At 38.5% G+C, this 25,668-nt stretch overlaps 1 long non-coding RNA gene across 2 annotated transcripts in view; it reads right to left on the reverse strand.

The window, feature by feature from the left end:
• The window catches only part of LOC133598441 (uncharacterized), a 158,789-nt gene that overhangs the window by 130,415 nt on the left and 2,706 nt on the right, over nucleotides 1-25,668 (reverse strand). The gene's annotated exons all lie outside the window — the stretch shown is intronic.

A 25,668-nucleotide genomic window follows, 5' to 3' on the forward strand; every position in this document is an offset into this window, starting at 1 on the left:
GCGAGCTGAATGTAGATAAAAGTAGCGGAGTAAAAGTAGCGTTTCTTCTCTATAAATATACTCAAGTAAAAGTAAAAGTATGTTGCATTAAAACTACTCTTAGAAGTACAATTTATCCCAAAAGTTACTCAAGTAGATGTAACGGAGTAAATGTAGCGCGTTACTACCAGTGTTGGGACTAACGCGTTACTTTGTAACGCGTTACTGTAACGCCGTTAGTTTCGGCGGTAACTAGTAATCTAACGCGTTATTTTTTTATATTTAGTAACTCAGTTACCGTTACTACATGATGCGTTACTGCGTTATTTTACGTTACTTTTTATGTAGTATAAAGTGTGTTTTATCGGAGCGCTGCTCTGTCATCGTTCTGATTCTTCTTGTGTCACAAGCCGGAGAAGAGAGAGAGACATGCGCTCTGTGTGGGTGTGTCTGAGTGTGAGTGTGGGGAGCGAGTTTGCTAACATGGAGATATTTTCACTACTTTTCTTTTGTCGAGCACAAAGAAAATAACATTTTAGTTAAATGTAAATTGTGCTTTGGATCAAAGATGCCATCTACTGCCCAAAACAGCAATTCAAATCTGCTGAAACAAGCTACATAGCAACATGCTTCGACGAAGCTAGTAAAGAGAGACAGAGACTCTGATGCCATTTCACCTCCACCACCACCACCATTCACCGCTGAAGGTACACACTCTGTCAATCAATGTTCCCTCTAATAGTTCATGTGTGTGAGCAAATGCAAAAAGTCCCTGAGCATTGAGTGGAGTCCATGTGAGCAACTTTAGACGTGCACACTGTGGCTACACCAGCAGCACACCTGTCCCAAACCTCACTAAATAACAACTTACATCTCCATCCATCCATCCATTTTCTACCGCTTGTCCCTTTCGGGGTCGCTGGAGCCTATCTCAGCTGCATTCGGGCGGAAGGCAGGGTACACCCTGGACAAGTCCCCACCTCATCACAGGGCCAACACAGATAGACAGACAACATTCTCTTATTATTATAATCAAATGACAGCAGTCATTTCCATTTTTAATATAAGTGTTTAGGCCCACTTATAATGACAATAACAAAAAATATTGTTTTTCATGAACTGTGTACTTGTATTGTTTGTCTGGGTGGAGGTCCTGCTTTGGAAATAATTTGTACCCCTTTCAGACATTGCATTTAGTTCCCATTAAAACATTCACATGTTGCACAATGAGATGTAAGCAGGGGATCATGTGTACATTCCTGCAACTTCCTGTTTGTAAAAAATATATTTTTATTAGTATTTATTTAATATACTAACAGCATTTAATGATTAATATTTATAAATTAAGATTCCTAATAAATGACACTAGAATAAGCACACATTTGATTGGTAAATCATAGTGTAACGACCTGGAATGACACTTTATGTGTGGTGTTGGAGTTGTCCGACTTTTTGTGTTGCTGTAAACGCATCACTGGCTAAGTTGCCATATGTGCAAGTGTTGGCGCACGTGAGAGAGCGAGGGGCTGCTGTTGATATAACAAAGTTGCTTTTGGTCTGGTTTGTACTGCAGAAAATGACCAGTTTTGCTAGATATCATTTTTTTTACTAATGTTTTGGTGATGTGTTTATGGCCGACAGTAAAGAGTTTTGCTCAGTAAAGTGATGGATGGAATTCATGTCCTCAAAGCGTCTCGACAGACGTTACAATATTTGAACAATGATTACGAAAACGGTTTTGTCTGTCGTGTCCGTGTCGTGTTGAAAATTGTTATGCGCTTATTTTTTTATTTGATTTTGTGCATGGCATAGATTTGCCGTGCGCAGAGGACGCTTGAGCAGTGCGCAATTGCACATGCGCGCTCCTGAGAGGGAACGTTGCTGTCAATTCTCTTATATACTCTTTCATTTTAGACTTCTAGAGTGTTTGATTATCACATCACTCTAAATGTATAGACTATAAAGTTCACAAACATAAAGAGGGATCCTAGTGGGTCAGGCCAATCTTTTCTTATCTCTAAACTAAAACTGGGGAAATGTGTAGAGTGTTCTGGGCTTCAGACATGATTTTGTATCAGAATTACTTGAGGAAGAAAATGCCTGGTTAGACTTTGCGTATGTAGTGTGTGCCTTTCTTGCTTTACAGCTATGCTGTTATTATGCTGTTTGTTACTTATGTATGTTATGTTGCAGCTATTTAAAATAGTTTTGTCAATTTGTTCTGGCCAGAAACAAATTGGCCTTTGTAACATATATTTGTCTTTGTGTGTTGTATGTAGACCACATGGCTTAGCAGAGTTGAGTGATGCAAATGCATGTCAAGTTGATCAACAGATTGTATTATTCTCCAGTGCAATAACAGTACTGAAATGAAGGCTAAAAGGGCATTAATTGGAGCTTTAAAAAAAAAAGAAAAAAGAAGTAACTAAATAGTTACTTTTCACAGTAACGCATTACTTTTTTGTGTAAGTAACTGAGTTAGTAACTGAGTTACTTTTGAAATGAAGTAACTAGTAACTGTAACTAGTTACTGCTTTTCAGTAACTAACCCAACACTGGTTACTACCCACCTCTGGTATTACCACTCGCACGGCTGCGCTAGCATCACAGCTAACGTTACCCATGCTGCTACCTCTTTGCTGCGCGAGGGCGTATACGTATGTGACATATGTCGTGACAGTATGTGACGTGTGTAAGAAGATGCGCTTGTCTGTCTGTGAGAAGGAGACACAGGAAAGAGTGAAAATAGTCTGTAGTGTAATGCCAGCAGCTAAAAGCAACTGCGTGAGAACGTATACTCAGGGACGGCGTGGCGCAGTGGAAGAATGGCCGTGCGCGACCCGAGGGTCCCTGATTCAATCCCCACCTAGTACCAACCTCGTCATGTCCGTTGTGTCCTGAGCAAGACACTTCACCCTTGCTCCTGATGGGTGCTGGTTAGCGCCTTGCATGGCAGCTCCCTCCATCAGTGTGTGAATGTGTGTGTGAATGGGTAAATGTGGAAGTAGTGTCAAAGCGCTTTGAGTACCTTGAAGGTAGAAAAGCGCTATACAAGTACAACCCATTTATAATTTATTTATCATTTAAATATCACGATATAGTCATTTTCTATATCGCACAGAGACAAACCCGTGATTTATCGCGTATATCGATATATCGCTACACTTTTTTCGTTCACAATCATTATGAGAGACAAGAACACAGTGGTTAGAGTGTCCGCCCTGAGATCGGTAGGTCGTGAGTAGGGATGTCCGATAATGGCTTTTTGCCGATATCCGATATTCCGATATTGTCCAACTCTTTAATTACCGATACCGATATCAACCGATATATACAGTCGTGGAAATAACACATTATTATGCCTAATTTGGACAACCAGGTATGGTGAAGATAAGGTACTTTAAAAAATAAAAAAATAAAAAAAATAAGATAAATAAATTAAAAACATTTTCTCACCCGAATGCAGCTGAGATAGGCTCCAGGACAAGCGGTAGAAAATGGATGGATGGATACACTAACGCAGGATGAGCTACTGCTTATAGAAGCGAGCACGAAGAAGAAGGTGAAACGTTAGAGCAGACAGCCCAGAGGGTGAAGTCGGTGCGATTTGGTCACGCTGCAAATCTGGAATTTTTGCGCCAAGCTATGTCAAATTAATGGAGTGCCCAAGTCAACTGGAAACGTCCCTGGCCAGCTTGACCAAACGGACAACTGTCCATCGAGTAAGTCACTTTGTTCATAATACATGCAGCACATCACCGTACACTACAGTGCATATGCTGTCGAGCTAGCTGGTTACAAACAAAACATGAAATGTGGGCTAATACTTTACAGCAGTGGTTCTTAACCTGGGTTCAATCGAACCCTAGGGGTTCGGTGAGTTGGCCTCAGGGGTTCGACGGACCCTCCGCCGCGGAGGTCGAGACACACCCGACTCATCGTGCAAATAAAAACTTCTCCCTATCGGCTTATTATGGATACAGCAACAGCAGAAGTCACACTGATTTGCAGGTGTGTCGTTTGTTGTGAGTTCATGCACTGTGTTGGTTTTGTTCTTTGAACAAGGTGATGTTCATGCATGGTTAAAGTTAAAGTTAAAGTACCAATGATTGTCACACACACACTAGGTGTGGCGAATTATTCTCTGCATTTGACCCATCACCTTTGATAACCTCCTGGGAGGTGAGGGGAGCAGTGAGCAGCAGCGGTGGCCACGCCCAGGAATCATTTTTGGTGATTCAACTCCCAATTCCAACCCTTGATGCTGAGTGCCAAACAGGGAGGTAATGGGTCCCATTTTTATAGTCTTTGGTATGACTCGGCCGATCTCAGGGCGGACACTCTAACCACTAGGCCACTGAGCGGGTGGTTAGAGTTCATGTTGTGCACCGGTAAAAAAACATATAACTTTGTCTTGAATTTGAAGAAAAAAAAAATATATATATATATTTTTCACTAAAGAAGGGTTCGGTGAATGCACATATGAAACTGGTGGGGTTCGGTACCTCCAACAAGGTTAAGAACCATTGCTTTACAGATACTGTAATACGATTGTTCATGTTTTTCAGTCAGTCAACACAGATTAGTGTCCGATCGCATTGTGTTGTGCATTTCAAACTTAAACCCGTTTCGTGCTGACGTAGAAGCTGGCTTATTTCTTAGCTTTTACGGCTAATACCGCAGCACGCTGATGTGTTACTACGATATAAAAAGAGTTCCTCCGTGTTTGCTCTTTCAATAACAATGTTGTTACAGCTTGGGTATTATTATAGAGGTTACCGAACGTAAACAAAGTATTGTTGGTGGCTTTTGAATGCATTTTTAAAGTGATTTAGAGGTAGAATTGATTGATCCCATTGGCTGCATTACTAGCCACCAAGAACAAGCCGATTGTTCCAATCGAAAGCAAACAAAACAAAAACCTTCTGTCTTCTTGTCTCTTGTAAGTATTGTGAATGATTGGCAAAATTCCCAAAAAAGTGCCATTCCTTTTTAAGTATGCCTGCATACTGTCTGGTCAGGACATCCATCCATCCATCCATCCACGTTTTACCGCTTGTCCCTTTCGGGGTGGCAGGGGGTGCTGGAGCCTATCTCAGCTGCATTCGGGCGGTAGGCGGGGTACACCCTGGACAAGTCGGGACAGAGGTGCATAAAAATGCTGCTTTTAACAGCATTTATGTCACTGCATGTCACATGTTGTGGTATTATGCACATGCCAAGATTAGATTAAAATAATACTTTATCCTACCTTTTATTGTGTATCTTTGAACTCAGCTGGCCTCATATAGAGCGCCTCACCCCGTGTCTGACAGTTCGATTTAGGGCCTTATTTGTCAAAGGTTTGTGTGTATTAAAACACATGCAAATCCGATCTACTAAATGCGTGCAAAGTGGGTTGTGTCTCTCTGTTAAGTGAGCAGAATAAGGAGAGCAATCCATTTTGCGTCTCTGTCTTGATTAATATGCAGAATATACAGACTATCAAAACGTCCACAGTAGTGGGAGGAGAAGACACAAAAAATATTTACATAAACAGCACACGCAATGTGACTTATCAACACTCACCACCGTTTTGCGAGCACTATTTTCTGTTTAATTTTCTCGTTTGAAAAGGACGTGCTATCCGACACAGACGCACACGGCTGTGAGAAAAGAAGTGCTCGCCCTGTTAAGGCAGACGATGGACTGAATATCCTTTGTCCTACGTGTGTGTTAACATATTTGGACTGACAAATAAAATATATTAAACATAATAGAACATTTCCTTTCATAATTTAATTGCTGCTGGTTGACTTAAGGGGCTGATTAAAATGAATTCAGAAAATGTATTACTAAAATGTATCTCCTACATGAAAAGATGTCTTTCATTTTGAATTTTTTGTCAGGAGCTCGCATGTAGTGACCCCAAGATGCAGGAACCAGGAGAGTGATGAGAAGGTAAGATGATTTTAATATCATTAACAGAGAAGAAAGCATGTAACAGTTCACAAACATAAATCAATCCTCGAGCACTGAAGAGCACGCGAGGCAGGCATAAAATAGAAGCCTGTTGATTAGCACCAGGTGTGGCCCGTATGCCAATCAACAGCAGGTGAGGGGAAAACAGCACTTAGCGTAGACATGCAGAAAATGGAAATCAAAATAAGAGCACTGATAGGAAATAAACACAAATCAAGGAAGCACAAACAAAAATGAAATGACAGATCGTCACATTTTTCTTGTATTTGAGTCATTCCAGACACTCAAATGCCCTGGTGATGCGATCCACAGCCTCATACACGGACCTAAGTGTCAGTGTGCATATGTTTTTTGCCCACTCATTGTACACACAATTTTTTTTTTGCACATGCTGTTTAGCGCGAGGCATTTGGATCCTAGTAAATCGGGCCCTAAATGTCCAAAAAGGTATGTCCACCTAGCTGAGACGTCACAAGAAAGGTAGACTGCAAAACCCTGTGTGCACATTCACGCCCAAATGCATTAACATTATGATTTGATGCTTTGGCATTGTTTAACATGAGTATCCAAAAATGTAATAGCATTTATAAGTACAAAATAGGGTCGTAAGGTATACCGGTATTAGTATAGTACCGCGATACTAATTAATTATATTCGGTACCATACCGCCTCTGTAAAGTACCGGTCCGCCACCCTCCCACACCCCCGTTGTCGTCACGTTGTGTCATTTCTTGTTTACGAGCAGAGGAGCATGTTCGGCAGCGCACAATCACGGAGTACTTTTAAGCAGACACAGTGTGTAGACAGAAAATGGAGAACGGATGCATTTTGGCTTAAAAACTAACGATAAAGGTGAAGTTATAACACTGAAACGCCCTCAGGAAGAGATGCTATAAGACATGGCTAGCTAGCTAGCGGCTAACGTCCATCCGCCGTCGGCAGTGTTGTAGCTACTTCTAAATCACTAATCATCGCCTCCATGGCGACAAATAAAGTATGTTTCTTACAAGTATCATCCCTGCAGGATGAAGAATAGCTAAACATGCTTCACTACACACCGTAGCTCACCGGCGTCAAAATGTAAACAAACGCCATTGGTGGGTGTATACCTAACATCCACTGTAATGATATCAAGTACAGGCACGTAACTAGTCAATACTACTATGATTACGTCGATATTTTTTGGCATCACAACATCTTCTTTTGTTTTTAAAAAATGTATATTATGTTTATAAACTCAGGAAATATGTCCCTGGACACATGAGGACTTTGAATATGACCAATTTATGATCCTGTAACTACTTGGTATCGGATTGACACCCAAATTTGTGGTATCATCCAAAACTAATGTAAAGTATCAAACAACAGAAGAATAAGTGATTATTACATTTTAACAGAAGTGTAGATAGAACATGTTGAAACAGAAAATAAGCAGATATTAACAGTAAATGAACAAGTAGATTATAATTAATTTTCTACCATTAGTCCTTAATAATGTTGACAAAATAATAGAATATAAATGACACAATATGTTACTGCATATGTCAGCAGACTAATTAAGAGCAGTGTTGGGACTAACGCGTTACTTTGTAACGCATTACTGTAACGCCGTTAGTTTCGGCGGTAACTAGTAATCTAACACGTTATTTTTTATATTCAGTAACTCAGTTACCGTTACTACATGATGCGTTACTGCGTTATTTTACGTTATTTTTTATGTAGTATCGGCTAGAAACTGAGGATCTGATCGTGTTTTATGGCAGCGAAGCAGAGATGTGCTTCTGATTCTTCCTCTGCGCTCTCTGTGTGTGTGTGCGGGTTAATGTTGTGTCGTTCGCGAACGATTCATTCGCGAACGTACTGAACCGAATCACTTCATGAACTGATTCGTTCCTTTCTCAGTTCAGTTGAGCTCCGCCGCGACCATGCCGGTATGAGTGGAACTGGCGCATTCTGTGACGTCGGCGAACGACGCAGCCAGCTACTCATCATGGGGGCGGGGGGAGGGACTGAGCGAACGATTCTTTCACCGCGGATTAACGACATGAATCACTCAGTGAACGACAACGCTCTCGCTCTCTGCTCTGCTTGCCCCAATGCCGCGGGTGATTCTCCTCCCGTTGCGGGGATATGTTTCATGCCATTGGCATCCGCTCTCCATTCATTCTCCAAGCTAACGGCTAATGTTGACTCAAGCCACATGAAAACAAACACACACATTATCTCAACACATAAAGTTATGAGAGTAGAGGAGACAGAAAGAAAGTCAGTGCAGGGCAAGGCTGAAAAGCAGCGACGCGAGGGGGAGGGGCGGGGGGTAAAGTGTAGGGCAGGCTGTTTGAGAAGATTTAAAATAAAAATAATAACTAATGTATGTACATATACATGGGCTATTATTTATCTTGATTTTTATATTATTTAAGCTATTTATTTTCTTTTTTATTGCATATTTAAGTTGATATTTCCATTTTTATATTTTTAAATGTAAGCTACAGAAATGTTAGTTTTAATGTTGGCTTTTCTGGCACTTGGTTTAATATTTGTTTTGTTTTATTTAAGGTAGCCTATTTATTTTCTTTTTGTTTGCACATTTAAGTTAATATTTTCTTTGTTATATTTTTAAACGTAGGCTACAGAACATTTAGTTTTTATGTTGGCATTTCTGGCTCTTAATTTATTTGTTTTATTTTGAAGGTATTTATTTTCTTTTTGTTTGCATATTTAAGTTTACATTTTCTTTGCTACAGAACATTTACAGTACAATACAATGTAAAACAATGTAAACCGTTGGCCAACAAAAAAGTAACCACAGAACACTATACGACTATACGGTATAGTGTTCTGTGGTTACTTTTTGGTTGGCCAAGCGGGCGTGACGGCAGGCTGTCCTCACTCAGGTCCGCACGGACCTGGAGGGGCGTGCCTTAAGTCCGGCTGGAAATCGGGAGAAATTTGGGAGAATGGTTGTCCCGGGGAGAGGCAAGTATGAGATATTCTCACTTCTTTTATTTTGTTGAGCACAATTTAGTTAAATGTAAGTTGTGTCTTGGATCAAAGATCCCGTCTACTGCCCAAAACAACAATTCAAATCTGCCTGGTTAGGCTTTGTGTATGTCACGTGTGCCTTCCTTAGGTGAAGCCAGGTTTACAGCTATGTTGTTAATTGATTGATTGATTGATTGAAACTTGTATTAGTATGTTGCACAGTACAGTACATATTCCGTACAATTGACCACTAAATGGTAACACCCCAGTAAGTTTTTCAACTTGCTTAAGTCGGGGTCCACTGATTCATGATACAGATATATACTATCAAATAAATACTAACATCATAATACAGTCATCACACAAGATAATCATCAGGGTATATACATTGAATTATTTACAATCTGGGGTGTGGGATATGGAGGAGTGGGGGGGGGGGGGGGGGGGTTTAGGTGTGGTTGGTATCAACACTTCTGTCATCAACAATCAGCATCAACAATTGCATCATCAGAGAAATGGACATTGAAACAGTGTAGGACTGACTTGGTAGGATATGTATAGCAAGTAGTGGACACAGAGAGAGAGATCAGAAAGTATAAGAAAAAATGTCTACATTTGATTATTTACAATCCGAAGAGGTATTATGTGGAAGGGAGGGTGTTAGTTTAAGGTTGTAGTTGCCTGGAGATGTTCTTTTAGTGCGGTTTTGAAGGAGGATAGAGATGCCCTTTATTTTACACCTGTTGGGAGTGGATTCCATATTGAAGTGGCATAGAAAGACAATGAGTTAAGACCTTTGTTAGTTTGGAATCTGGGTTTAACGTGGTTAGTGTTAGTGTTAGTGTTATTATGCTGTTTGTTACTTATGTATGTTATGTTGCAGCTATTTAAAATAGTTTTGTCAATTTGTTCTGGCCTGAAATAAATTGGCCCTTTGAAACATATCTTTGTCTTTGTGTGTTGTATGTAGAGCACATTGCTTAGCAGAGTTCAGTGATGCAAATGCATGTCAAGTTGATCAACAGATTGTATTATTCTCCAGTGCAATAACAGTACTGAAATGAAGGCTAAAAGGGCATTAATGGGAGCTTTAAAAACAAAAAGTAGAAGAAGTAACTAAATAGTTACTTTTCACAGTAACACATTACTTTTTGGTGTAAGTAACTGAGTTAGTAACTGAGTTACTTTTGAAATAAAGTAACTAGTAACTGTAACTAGTTACTGATTTTCAGTAACTAACCCAACACTGATTAAGAGCCTTTGTTTGCTTACTTACTACTAAAAGACAAGTTGTCTAGTATGTTCACTATTTTATTTAAGGACTTAACCGCAATAAGAAGCATATGTTTAATGTACCCTAAGATTTTTTGTTAAAATAAAGCCAGTAATGCCATTTTTTTGTGGTCCCCTTTATTTAGAAAAGTACCAAAAAGTATCGAAATAATTTTAGTACCGGTACCGGTACCAAAATATTGGTATCGTTAAAACACTAGTACAGAAGTACAGAAAAGATGAAAAGCATCATACTCTTTTAAGGACTGACAAGTGGCAATCACATTACAGTCCTTCTGCTGTATGACTCAGCTACAGTACGTAACATATGTGCAAGAAATCATGCTATCTCTATCAGTTGTGCCAGAAAAAGGAAAATGTATCAAACATCAATTTCTATATTAATTATTGGCTCATTATAAATGATGTGCATTTACACAGCAATTGTTATTGGCCAGAAGAATAGGGAAGTGGTGAAGCACTTTGGTTCCATAACCACACATTGATATGAAGTGACAACTCTACCCCGTCACTGTGAGAGAATCACTATAAACTGAAGAGAGCCTGATATAAGGAGCACTATAAAACATTCAGCTTGTCTTAATATTGTCCTTTTCATCCTTTTTGCGTTTTATTCCTTCTGCTCAGCCACTCTCACAGCTTCCTCACTGTTTCCATTCTTTCCTTTCTGCCCATCATTTACGCTCAAGCCATTTGCCCCTCCCCAGCTCTACATCTCCTCCTTCAAATGTTCTGGCTGCTGAAAAGTCATAAAAAAAAAAAAATTATTCCTGTCCCCCAGTGTGGGGATGTATTAGCATGCCAGCAGAGCATGCTAAGTTATCTCGGCGCTACAGGCGCTGAGTGGTAATACTAAGCTCAGATAATTTGCAACAGGAGGACCACGGAATGTCTGTGGCGGGGAATTAGAACTGTCTGTATGATTCGTTATGGTGGGACTAATGTTTCACTGCACTGTAACCTACTGTACTCAAGCCACAGAGTACAGTCGTTTGTCCTGTATGACTTAATGATATGCAATGAGGGAACGTCAACTGAAATTCAGCTCACAGGGGAAATTAAACAACATTTTTGTTGCTGTATGTTCTGATCGCTCCTGTTTTCCAATTTGGACTGTCTTTACAAGCACATGGCAAAAATGAAAACCCAAGTCAAAATGCGTCAAAAGTGGTTTCGACTACAACATTGTGAAACTAGATTTCAGTTTGAATAACCCTACGGCTCTTTCAAAAGAGAATTACAAATATGCACGGCATGTTTACATGGCAATCAACTTGTAAGAAGAGTAACATGTGAATTTATTCTCTCTGTCCACCTTTTCCCGAAAATGCTCTTCTGTATATGCATATTGAAAAAATGGAATCGCAATTAAGGAACTAAAGCAGGGGTGTCAATTGTACAACCCGAGGGCCAGATCAGGCCCGCGAACAGGTTTTATCCGGCCCGCGGGATTAATTTGCTAAGTAAAAAAATTTGCCAAAATTTTTGAATGAAAGAAACTGCTGTTCTAAATGTGTCCACTAGATGTTGCAATAGCAATTTTGTGTATCTTTGTAGATGATGCTACATATGTAAAAAAAAATTAAACCACAGTCGAGGAAAATGAGCAATTACATAAATAACATCCTGTAATTTGATTTTGATATTATTTGTTATCTTGATAGATTGAAAATTAACACCAATGAGTTGACTGATGAACATTATCACATAATTTATTCAGAAAGTCTAAATAACGACAAATAAAGATAGAATTCTATTAACCGTAACATGTAAGTGTAAAAAAAACAACAACATTACGATTTGTACATTTTTAGAATGTGCTTGTTCTATTTTTAAACAAAAAAAAACAATCAGAAGTTGTCTTTTTTTTAAGTTACGGTGCTGTGATTTTACCAGTCCGGCCCACTTGGGAGTAGATTTTTCTCCATGTGGCCCCTGATCTAAAATGAGTTTGACACCCCTGAACTAAAGAAACCTGGGCTTTTTTTTTTGTTGTTTACTTTAAAGGCCACATTAAGACAAAAAACTGTGTGTGGGAGCAGGTGTGTATATATTTATATATATATATATATATATATATATATATATATATATATATATATATATATATATATATATATATATATATATATATGTATATATATATATATATACAAACCCCGTTTCCATATGAGTTGGGAAATTGTGTTAGATGTAAATGTAAACGGAATACAATGATTTGCAAATCCTTTTCAACCCATATTCAATTGAATGCACTACAAAGACAAGATATTTGATGTTCAAACTCATAAACTTATTTTTTTTTTTTTGCAAATAATAATTAACTTAGAATTTCATGGCTGCAACACGTGCCAAAGTAGTTGGGAAAGGGCATGTTCACCACTGTGTTACATCACCTTTTCTTTTAACAACACTCAGTAAACGGTAGGGAACTGAGGAGACACATTTTTTAAGCTTCTCAGGTGGAATTTTGTCCCATTCTTGCTTGATGTACAGCTTAAGTTGTTCAACAGTCCGGGGGTCTCCGTTGTGTTATTTTAGGCTTCATAATGCGCCACACATTTTCAATGGGAGACAGGACTGGACTACAGACAGGCCAGTCTAGTACCCGCACTCTTTTACTATGAAGCCACGTTGATGTAACCGTGGCTTGGCATTGTCTTGCTGAAATAAGCAGGGGCGTCCATGGTAACGTTGCTTGGATGGCAACATATGTTGCTCCAAAACCTGTATGTACCTTTCAGCATTAATGGCGCCTTTACAGATGTCTAAGTTACCCATGTCTTGGGCACTAATACACCCCCATACCATCACAGATGCTGGCTTTTACACTTTGCGCCGGAGGACACGACGTCCACAGTTTCCAAAAACAATTTGAAATGTGGACTCGTCAAACCACAGAACACTTTTCCACTTTGTATCAGTCCATCTTAGATGAGCTCAGGCCCAGCGAAGCCGACGGCGTTTCTGGGTGTTGTTGATAAACGGTTTTCGCCTTGCATAGGAGAGTTCTAAATTGCACTTACAGATGTAGCGACCAACTGTAGTTACTGACAGTGGGTTTCTGAAGTGTTCCTGAGCCCATGTAGTGATATCCTTTACACACTGATGTCGCTTGTTGATGCAGTACAGCCTGAGGGATCGAAGGTCACGGGCTTAGCTGCTTACTTACATGCAGTGATTTCTCCAGATTCTTTGAACCCTTTGATGATATTACGGACTGTAGATGGTGAAATCCCTAAATTCCTTGCAATAGCTGGTTGAGAAAGGTTTTTCTTAAACTGTTCAACAATTTGCTCACGCATTTGTTGACAAAGTGGTGACCCTCGCCCCATCCTTGTTTGTGAATGACTGAGCATTTCATGGTATCTACTTTTATACCCAATCATGGCACCCACCTGTTCCCAATTTGCCTGTTCACCTGTGGGATGTTCCAAATAAGTGTTTGATGAGCATTCCTCAATTTTATCAGTATTTATTGCCACCTTTCCCAACTTCTTTGTCTCGTGTTGCTGGCATCAAATTCTAAAGTTAATGATTATTTGCAAAAAAAAAATTGTTTATGAGTTCGAACATCAAATATGTTGTCTTTGTAGCATATTCAACTGAATATGGGTTAAAAATGATTTGCAAATCATTGTATTTCGTTTATATTTACATCTAACACAATTTCCCAACTCATATGGAAACGGGGTTTGTAGTATGGATCGGTTGATTTCTGGTTGGAAAGTCTTAAATCGGTTGATTGGAGCTCTGCTACAAAATATAGCCCCTCTAACCTTGCAAGACTTCTGTGATGACGTAATACGAGCGTAACGTTCTCATTTGCGACTGACAACAACAGAGCAACAAGGCAGACAGCACCTGAAGAGTTAACAAACAATGCACCCCGGTATCTGAAATCTAAAGTGTGGTAAACGTTTGGATATTTTAAAAACAATCACCGGTTGGATAAAAGTATGGCCATTTGTAACGTTTGGTAAGCAGCGATAAAGTAGTAGTTGCACTAATCCCAGCACCCACCTGGTGTAACGGCATGAAGACACTCAAGCGAGCGATTAGGGAGCTCGGGATGTTAATGTGGACAGGGCTACCAATTGGCAAGACAAGGACACTGATTTGAAAGACTTCTAGCCTCAATTTAGCCACAACTTTGCGAGGTAATCACATCATCTACGACTCTGTTCATTGTGCTAAAGATAAAGACCTCGCTGCACAGTAAGTCAAATGGCACTTCAAAAAGTATTTGAGCTTCTACACTAAAGCTGCTATTTAGTTTACATGGTGCAACGAAATTGTATCTTGCACTTGTCTTCCTGAGGTGTTGGAACACCTCTGCTTGATGCACAGCTTGCTTTTCTCTGTATTTAATTGTTGCTACTTGAGCAAACAACAGTAAAGACCTGGTAGTTGTTCCAAAAGTGTTTTGTTTACATCTTTTTTCATTGAAGTTTATAGGCTGCAATGCACTGACATTTTTAGTACTCCAATTTGCTCATAAGTAATACAGGAACCGCCTGTTTTTCTGTGCCAATTTAAAAAATAAACACAATGCCATTGTTCTGACATGATACATTTAAACTTTTTTGCACCATGCAGAGATTCCATCTGCATCGGATCGCATCAAATCGTAATGTTTTAAAAATGATTGTTAGTGAATTGTATCGTAACCCATATATCTACATTTATATCGGATCGGCATTTAAGGTAGGAATGCACACCCCCAGTAGCTTTCACATTTGAACTAAAACCATACCACTTCCCCGTAAATCAATATTCAGTACGCTGGTGATTGTTCATGAATGTTAATTGTTTAATAATATATACATATTTTTTATTTAGCATATAACAATGAACTGATAATGATAACTGTGCTGTCCAGTTGTTATTTATTGTATTCTTACACTTCTGAGTTTCATAATTTGCAAGTATTACATTGTAGACTGTGCATGTGTTTGCAATTTCAAGACGTTAAATGGCAGTAGTATGTTGCCGTAGCCAGGATATAGTCATAGCTGTAGCCGTAGCCAGAATATAGTCTTTGTCTTTAAGATGAATTTCTCAGTCTTGTCTTTTGTTGACCCCGACAAACATACTTGCCAACCTTGAGACCTCCGATTTCGGGAGGTGGGGGCTGGGGAGGTGGGGGGGGGGGGGGGGGGGGGGGGGTGGTCAGGGTGGGGGGCGTGGTTGGGGGCGTGGTTAAGAGGGGAGGAGTATATTTACAGCTAGAATTCACCAAGTCAAGTATTTCATATATATATATATATATATATATATATATATATGAAATACTTGACTTTCAGTGAATTCTAGCTATATATATATATATATATACATATATATATATATATATATATATATATATATATATATATATATATATATATATATATATATAAATATATATATATGTATATATATATATATATATATATATATATATATATATGTATATATATATATATATATATAAATATATATATATGTATATATATATATATATATATATATATATATATATGTATATATATATATGTATAGTACAGCAGTTGTGCACTGCACTCTCTAAAAGCTCTAGATGGCAGTATTGTCCTGTTTAAAAGTGTCACAACATTGCTGTTTACGGCAGACGAACTGCTTTACGGTAGACGAAAACGTGACTGCTGTTGTTGTGTGTTGTTACCGCGCTGGCAGGACGCTAATGAAACTGCCTAACAATAAACCCACATAAGAAACCAAGAACTCGCCCTCGATCATTCTACAGTTATAACGTGATTGGGCAGGCACGCTGTTTATATTGTGGGAAAGCGGATATGAGAACAGGCTGGCTGCTGTCGACACGTCACTCAGGTCCGCATGGAGCTGGAGGGGGCGTGGCCTCCAGCTCCGCCTGAATTTTGGGAGATTTTCGGGAGAAAATTTGTCCCGGGAGGTTTTCGGGAGAGACGCTGAATTTCGGGAGTCTCCCGGAAAATCCGGGAGGGTTGGCAAGTATGCCTACAAAATGCTTACACTATAAGTATTGTACTAATCACACACCAGTTGTTTGATTGTAACGTGTATCTTAGTTGTACATTTGTACTTTGGATTATGAAATTTGGAGGTGTTAAAAGGTTAATCAGTAGCATATATATATATATATATATACATATATATATATATATATATATATATATATATATATATATATATATATATATATATATGTATATACACAATATATATATATACAATACATATATATGGCATATCTAATGTAAAGTGAGCTGGTATATTTTCAAAAGTGGAGCTTTCCTGTACTTTCTAGCAATTTATATCAGACATGTTTGCGTTGATGGAATGTAAAATTGCTTTGGCTAAGTCCAAGCTGAGTGCTTGTTTCTCCGCCAAGTGTTTTATTCAGTACAGACTCTGTAACCGGACTTGACGTCTCGTGCACAAAGGTTTGAAAATATGGTACTTTTTGATTTTGCATGAATGGGTACTCAGTAGTGCCGACGGAATTCTGTCAGTACCAATGAAATTACCAAGTTCAGTACACATCCTTATTCCCAATTGAGTGTAATGATTGGTAAATGTACCCAGTCAGTACTCATATCATTACGTATAATAAACAAGAGGGAGAAGTGGTAGAAAAATGGATGGATGGATAATCCTAAATGTATTCCAAAGGTCGGCATAAATGTTTTCTTGTCTAACAATAAATACTATGAAGTGTTTTTCCTCATGTGATTGACTCAACAATAAATGGAAAAAGTGTGTGATCTAAAACAACAATTAAGGGTAAAAGCCATTCTTAAGCACTATCCAGTGTAGTATTTCTCGCCCTCTATCCAAGGCATCACATTATTTTTTTCTTCAAAAGAATATTTGACAAAGAGTAATGTTGCATAGTCTGTCCTGAATGATTGGCCGTTAATACTGCGCTGGTTTGCTCCAACACAGAAATATGTTTTTTTTGCTATCTTCAACAGAATAAGGAGCTTAAATTAGTGTGATAGCCAAAGCAGATGGACGAGATGCTGTAAAAACCACAGTCCATTTTAATGGGCGCTCCGGTTTAGTCACACATTTAAGCTTCATAGCGGGAAGATGACACAGATTAATGTGCTAATGTTGTCCTGTGTAACTCAGTGGTTCAGCTTTAGAAGTCATCTCCCACTGAGACAACGCACAAAGACTCACTCGCATAAAACGCTCCCCAAATAAGTAAACCTTATGAAAATTTCACAGTATTTGATAATGGTATTACAGATAAGCAATGTAATAATGCTCAACAAAGTAGAGCAAACGCACTGATGCCTATTAAAGGCTTCTTGTCCTTAACATGATCTTTCTGTTTCATTGAGAAGATCAATAACTGGGTTTCGAATGTAAAGAGTGTCATATGTATAATGTAGCAGGGTATGGTCCTTAAAAGTCCCTAAAAACACATTTAAATGTTTTTAAATTCAAATTTGCAGTATCTCACGAAAGTATGTAGTGTACGTCCCTATATTACAACTATATGTGACGTGTGACGGAAATGGCACCTGCTCGGTGGTGGACTCTTTCCGTTTTTATTCAAGTCATTGTGTCCGTTTCCACAGACTACACAAATTCTGCTTGTGTTTTGGCCAAAACGTTTTCCTATACATCTGGGAAAAATTGGCTCTCCTCTCCTTCTTCCTCTTCGCTCGTCATGTATTCACCAACAGGGACCTTAAAAAAAAAATCATGTTAAATACCGTATTTTTCGGAGTAGAAGTTGCTCCGGAGTATAGGTCGCACCGGCCAAAAATGCATAATAAAGAAGGAAAAAAACATATATAAGTCGCACTGGAGCATAGGTCGCATTTTGGGGGGAAATGTATTTGATAAAACCCAAAACCAAGAATAGACATTTGAAAGGCAATTTAAAATAAATAAAGAATAGCGAACAACAGGCTGAATAAGTGTACGTTATATGACGCATAAATAACCAACTGAGAATGTGCCTGGTATGTTAACGTAACATATTATGGTAAGAGTCATTGAAATAACTATAACATATAGAACATGCTATACGTTTACCAAACAATCTGTCACTCCTAATCGCTAAATCCCATGAAATCTTATACGTCTAGTCTCTTACGTGAATGAGCTAAATAATATTATTTGATATTTTACGGTAGTGTGTTAATAATTTCACACATAAGTCGCTCCTGAGTATAAGTCACACCCCCGCCAAACTATGAAAAAAACTGCGACTTATAGTCCGAAAAATACGGTACTCATTTATTAATTTAATTTGTCATGCATATATATTTCACATTATTTTCTGCATGCAAAAGTATATTTATTCTCCATAAAATGTGTTTTGTGATCGTATTTTTGGGTGTCTATAACACATGAATTGGATTTGCATAATTTGGTATGGGAAAAAATGTTTCGGGTTTTATGTGACCTTTTGGAACGAAAACCAAGGCGCAATTGCATTTGCTATCTATTGAACATGACTCGGCACAGTAATTCCTGTCTTAAAAAGCCGGTAACACAAGTGAGTACCCAGATAATTATGAATTAACTGCTCTAGCTTGACGGTGGTTGTGTCACGGTATGAATTGCAACATGTACTGCGACATTCTGAAGCAGACCATTATTCAACTCGGACACAGGACTGTTTTCAGTATGATGACCACCAAAATCACACTTACAAGATGACATGTGCCTCACTGAAGAAGCTGAAGGTAAAGGTGAAGGTGCAGAAAAGTATGCCTAGAGACGTGAGTCCAATTGAGCGCTAGTTTCCCTATACAGTAATTTGGGCAAATAATAATAATAATAACGCCTTTGGGGGACACATTTTCACTAACAATTTCTCTTCATGTATTTTTGCTCTTAAAAATAAATCTGTTAGTAATTTCTGATAACACCAGTAGTTTTTGAGTAATTGGTAGATAACTAACTGTCCTTAAAATGCTCCGTTTATATCGCCAGACTCGATATGTCGGCGCCTCTTGGTGTGGCGTCATCTACAGAATTGGGGTCCATTTCCCCACATAGACAATAGGATAAAGGCATGTAAAGCTAATAATATCGATCACATAATTACATGTTTTTGTTGCCCTGGTCCATGATTACTTCAAAACTGATATGGTTAACATTATGAGCAAAAAAGGAGCAAATAAAATCGCCATTACCTCGTGTTTCCTCATGCTCTTTTAGCATTTCCTCAAACATCTTGAGAAAAACATCAGGAGACGAGGACGCAAAATAGAACACTAGCGGCTTACCTTATTGTCTCTAATTTTTACTCTTCTTTCTACATTTTTACGCAGTTTCTGACTTAGTCTTGCTCCGCTCGAGCGTGCTACCGATTTTCGGCATTGCGTTTGGCATGAAAATGAGGCTGACCCCGCCTTTATTTGTATGGCTACAACCTACAACAGTGCATCTAGCAGACATATTTGATCATTCTTTCAAAGTCTGTTCAAAAGTGATTCTGGATGAAGGCGCTACCAAAACACATAGGGCTTAAATTACTCAGATCCAAATACCATGTGCAACAGCGTTGTAGGAAAAAAATAAAATAGCGTGTACTATGAGTGGGCGTGTTGCGTGTGATCTACTAACACTCTGTGTGCAAATGAAAAGTGATGCAGATTGCCTTATTTAAATGAGGATTTTGCAAGCATACCAGGAGTTTACCAAGAAGACACTCTCATTTTTGCACATTCATGTTATCATACTACTCCCAGTGTGAGATGTGTTGAAACAGCAGCACACATCTGTAATCTGTAACACCGTTTTTGAATCGCAATCTAGACAACAGAAACATATGCACACTAACACTTAATTATGTGCACAAGGCTTTAGATCACATCACCAGCGCATTCATGCATAACGAAAGACGTCTTTTCACGTAGGAGATAGAGTAATATACTTTTTAAATAAAAAACTAACAACACTTTAAAAAAAACACACACAAAAAATAAAAAACGCTAGCAGATACCAAAATGCATCAATTAATTTTAATTCAGCGCCTTAAGTCATCCAGCAGCAATACAATTATAAAAGGAAATTGCTGAATAAACGATATATCTAATATTTGTTATTTCTGACTGTCCTAAATGTTGACATTGTTCTATTGTCTAAACAGCACGAGCACTGATCCTGCAGCCGTGTATGGAACTGTCAGTTTGCACGTCTTTCTGAAAAAAATGAAACACAAAAAGTGGTCGCAAAACGGTGACAAATGTCAATATAATACATTGCGCGTGCTAAATAATTATATTTGCATTTTCTCCTCTCAGAACAGTGGTCATCTTGATGATCAGCGTATAGTTTTCATATTAATGAAGACAGAGACGCAAAATGGATTGCACGCCTTATTCTGCTCACTTGATAGACGCAATCCACTTTGCACACGTTTAGCAGATCAGCTTTGTGTGGTCTATCAGGTTTGCATGTGTTTTAGTACACGCAAACCTTTAGTAAATCAGTCCCATAATACACAATATGAAATTGCATCCAGTCTTCTGTAGGTGACGTCAGCAGGCTGTTGCACGCCCATCCAATTTTGGAGCTAAAAGTGGGTTAAAACTCATTCGAAACACGTTTTTGGGGGAAATATTTACCTGCAGACATAATTTTTTGGTCCAGAACTATGTAATACTGTAAGTGCAATTGTTTTCCGCATTAGGGGGGCCTTTAAGTGGAAGGTGGAGACAAGGTGTTGAGAAGTGAAAGGGGATTCCAGCCATAACCTGTGCAGCTCTGATTATTTCCATGCCCAAGACATGTTTACTGTGAGGTCTACTCACCTGTGCTATTTCGACAATAATGGCTTTGTAGAGTAATATTAGGAGAACAGTACATCTAGACTGCTGTCTAAGCCAGTGTTTTTTTTACCTTTTTTGAGCCAAGGCACATTTTTTGCGTTGAAAATATCCGGAGGCACACCACCAGCAGAAATCATAAAAAAACGAAACTCAGTTGACAGTAAAAAGTTGTTGTCGCAATTGTTGGATATGAATTTAAACCATAACCAACCATGCATCAATATAGCTCTTGTCTCAAAGTAGGTGTACTGTCACGACCTGTCACATCACGCCGTGACTTATTTTGACTTTTTTGCTCTTTGTAGTGTTTTAGTTGTTGTCTTGCGCTCCTATTTTGGTGGCTTTTTCTCTTTTTTTCCTGTAGCAGTTTCATGTCTTCCTTTGAGCGATATTTTCCGCATCTACTTTGTTTTAGCAATCAAGACTATTTCAGTAGTTTGTATCCTTCTTCGTGGGGACATTGTTGATTGTCATGTCATGTTCGGATGTACATTGTGGACGCTGTCTTTGCTCCACAGTAAGTCTTTGCTGTCGTCCAGCATTCTGTTTTTGTTTACCTTATGGCCAGTTTAGTTTTAGTTTCGTTCTGCATAGCCCTTCCCTAGGCTTCAATGCCTTTTCTTAGGGGCAGTCACCTTTTGCTTATTTTTGGTTAAAGCATTAGACACCTTTTTACCTGCACGCTGCCTCCCGCTGTTTCCGACATCTACAAAGCAATTAGCTACCGGGTGTCACCTACTGCTATGGAAAACTATTACATGGTTACTCTGCCGAGCTCTAGACATCACCGACACTCAACAACGGCACATTTGTGGAATATATTTACTGGTTTGCAAAAAATATTTTTAACCCAAATAGGTGAAATTAGATCATCTCCCACGGCACACCAGACTGTATCTCACGGTACACTAGTGTGCCGCGGCACAGTGGTTGAAAAACACTGGTCTAAGCTATACACTGGCTACTCTAAATGGTATCCACATACATATACAGCTCTACACCACATATTTACAATAATAAATATGTGGTTAATACAATAAATTATTGTAAAAAATGTAGGTAGTGGACAACTGTGAAGCAATAAACATGCATGATCAGTGGCCACAACAGCAGATTTCGCTGTAAGGCCCAGTGGATGTCACAAACAGATGTATACTCCCTTTCCTGTTTCAACAGCTCAAAATCTTTTTTTGTCAAACACACACGCACGCACACATCTATCCCTGCTAACCCTGTCTGCATGACTCATCAGCAGCCATTCTCTACCACTGCCCCATATCTGTCTCACCTGTGTGTCACCGTACTGTTGACTGACCCACATTCCACTGATCCAGGCACTTCCAGGCAAGTGACCCGCGGCAGATCCACACGGCCAGCAGGAGGTGGACGAATGCTGGTTTCCCAGAGTGTGGAAACACTCTGGCATTAGCAAGTGCCGCTCAATTATTGATAAACTACTCAAACATACGTCACGATCGTCACTGTCACTTCCTTTCCTGCTGAGCTTGATATTTTGAATCTTCAATTTATTCAAGTTTACTTTCAGGTAATGTGGGGAGCATGAAAGAGCAAGCAAGACAGAGAGCATAACGTGTAACCCCAAAAGTCATATTTTTCTCTGTAATAGTACATTTCTGAAGTTCAAAAACAGCAGAGTGTTGAAACTTACGTCATACATTAGGTAAACAAGCATAAGTAAAGCTTATTAGTAGGGATGTCCGATAAATGCGTTAAAATGTAATATCGGAAATTATCGGTATCGGTTTTTTTAATTATCAGTATCGTTTTTTTGTTTTTGTTTTTTGTTTTTATTAAATCAACATAAAAAACACAAGATACACTTACAATTAGTGCACCAACCCAAAAAACCTCCCTCCCCCATTTACACTCATTCACACAAAAGGGTTGTTTCTTTCTGTTATTAATATTCTGGTTCCTACATTATATATCAATATATATCAATACAGTCTGCAAGGGATACAGTCCGTAACCACACATGATTGTGCGTGCTGCTGGTCCACTAATAGTACTAACCTTTAACAGATAATTTTACTCATTTTCATTAATTACTAGTTTCTATGTAACTGTTTTTATATTGTTTTACTTTCTTTTTTATTCAAGAAAAAATTGTTAATTTATTATCTTTTTTTTTATTTATTTTTTTTAAGTACCTTATCTTCACCATACCTGGTTGTCCAAAGTAGGCATAATATTGTGTTAATTCCACGACTGCATATATCGGTTGATATCGGTATCGGTAATTAAAGAGTTGGACAATATCGGAATATCGGATATCGGCAAAAAGCCATTATCGGACATCTCTACTTATTAGTCAAATCACTAGTACTCCTGTGTGATTATACTGTTCAATAGGTTTGCACAATATACAATATAAATTATATACATTTGGCCGACGACAGAGCTTTGATACTACTGTATTGTATCGTGATGATGATACATTCTAGATGTGTCCCGCAAATTTGATAGCAACGTACGAACGAATCTGTCCCCAATGCAATGTGGCATTCTCACTATAATGTCCCTCCACAGTGTAAAGCCACTTTTAAGTCGGTAATACTCATCTAAACTGCATTCCGTACAAGTATCAACACTGGAGGGCGAGGAATAGCTAAACATGCTACTCTACACACCATGAGGGGATATTCTAACCGCTAAGTTACATCTCTGGGTGGATCGATACATATAATATCAGCAATGATACAAAGTATAGTATTAGTATACGGTTAATAGTATAGTGGTTAGATCAATATTTTTCATTATCAAAAAGTCTTTGGTCATTTGTATTATTTTTTATTTTTTTTACACACTCAGTAAGTAAGTCCCAGGAGGCAGGAGGTCTTAAAGGGAAAAACAAATCATTTAAATCAGTGCAAATAGTAGGAAATAATTGAAATATTAAATAGATGTTGTTATACAGCCATCCTATATCTTTGTCAGATTATAATTGTGATCAAAATGTGTGTCCTTCAATGATCTTGTAAATTGTATCTATCAGTATCAGCATTGGTATGACCAATACTGCCCATGTCACACTACATGGTATTAGGTCATGTCTACACCAAGTCGTTTAACCCCTTAAACGAATAATTATTTAGCCTCAGCCCCGTTTTAGCACACTGGATTCTAGTTAACTGAAATACCACAACACTGGATATTGTTCAAAGGAGATACATTTTAATTTAAAAACTTGCACACAAAACACAGCAAAGAAATGTAAAATGCACAGCAAACTATATACAATATAGCTCTTTTAAACAACAACTTCACAGTGAAGTAAAGTCATCTACTGGAGAGCTTGGAGCAGATGGACGCTCAGGTGGATTTATTTTATGTGTACTAGGTCGCGTTGCGCCGGTGGACGGAGGGGGTGTGGGTCTTAAACGGTGGCATTGTTGTGTGCGGACACGGATAAGGTTAGGTGTGATTTACCATGGATAACCTTATCCGGCTTAGTGTAAACGGGGCCTTGGATCGATACCCAAATGTGTAGTATCGTCCAGAACTGTTGTAAAATATCCAAACAACAGAAGAATAACTCCAGTATGACATTTAAACAGAAGTGTACACAGAACCATGTTCCAACAAAAAGTAACAATACATCAATACTAAATCAGCAATAGATCAATAATCCATCCATCCATCCATTTTCTACCGCTTGTCCCTTTCGGGGTCGCGGGGGGTGTTGGAGCCTATCTCAGCTGCATTTGGGCAGCACGATGTCACAGGGGTAAGTGCATGTGCCTCACAATACGAAGGTCCTGAGTTCATAGTCCAGGGTGTACACTGCCTTCCGCCCGAATGCAGCTGAGATAGATTAATAATAGTTCTGACAAAAAATTATCGGAAGTGGCACAATATGTCAGTGAAGTTAATTATATTTATATAGCGCTCTTCTCTAGTGACTTTAAAGCGCTTTACATCATGAAACCAATTATCTAAGTTACCAGTACATTTAAACCAGTGTGGGCGGGTAGGGAAAGTATCTTGCCCAAGGACACAACAGTAGTGACGAGGATGGCGGAAGCTGGGATTGGAACTGGAACTCTGAAGTTGCTTGCATGGTCTCTCTACCAACCATGCCATCATTTCATTTTTTTTTTTTCATTTATTTATTTATTTCAGGCAACGACATAAAAAAAATAATAATTAAAAAAAAAAGTACAAAGTTGACAACACATAATAATATAAATTAATATAGTGCAAAAGGTAATGTATAGTATGTAATGCATAATTGTCCAGTTTTGCCTGAAAGGGAGTGGGAAGAAGATAATTTATTTAATCCCACCCCCAGTTCTCCATTCAGTGATTATTCACATGAGTTTCACTGTTACTTTGTTTAAGGATTATAACACAAATGTTGTATCATAGTGGCATTACCACAGGTAACAATAATTATTACACTGTAACAGTAATTTGTATCGACAATGTAGGAATAATGAATATACCAACAATGGTAATAGACAACATATTGTTACCACATACATCAGCAGTCAAACTGGGAGCCTTTGTAACCTGTTTTGAAATGGTTCTATTATCACTCACATAGAAAATAATATATCCTATACATCATTATCAGGGATAATGCAATATACAGTATGTCGCAATATAAGTTTTAGGCCAATCG

This window comes from Nerophis lumbriciformis, linkage group LG04 (assembly GCF_033978685.3).
Source record: "Nerophis lumbriciformis linkage group LG04, RoL_Nlum_v2.1, whole genome shotgun sequence".
In the NCBI taxonomy this organism is placed as follows: Eukaryota; Metazoa; Chordata; class Actinopteri; order Syngnathiformes; family Syngnathidae; genus Nerophis; species Nerophis lumbriciformis.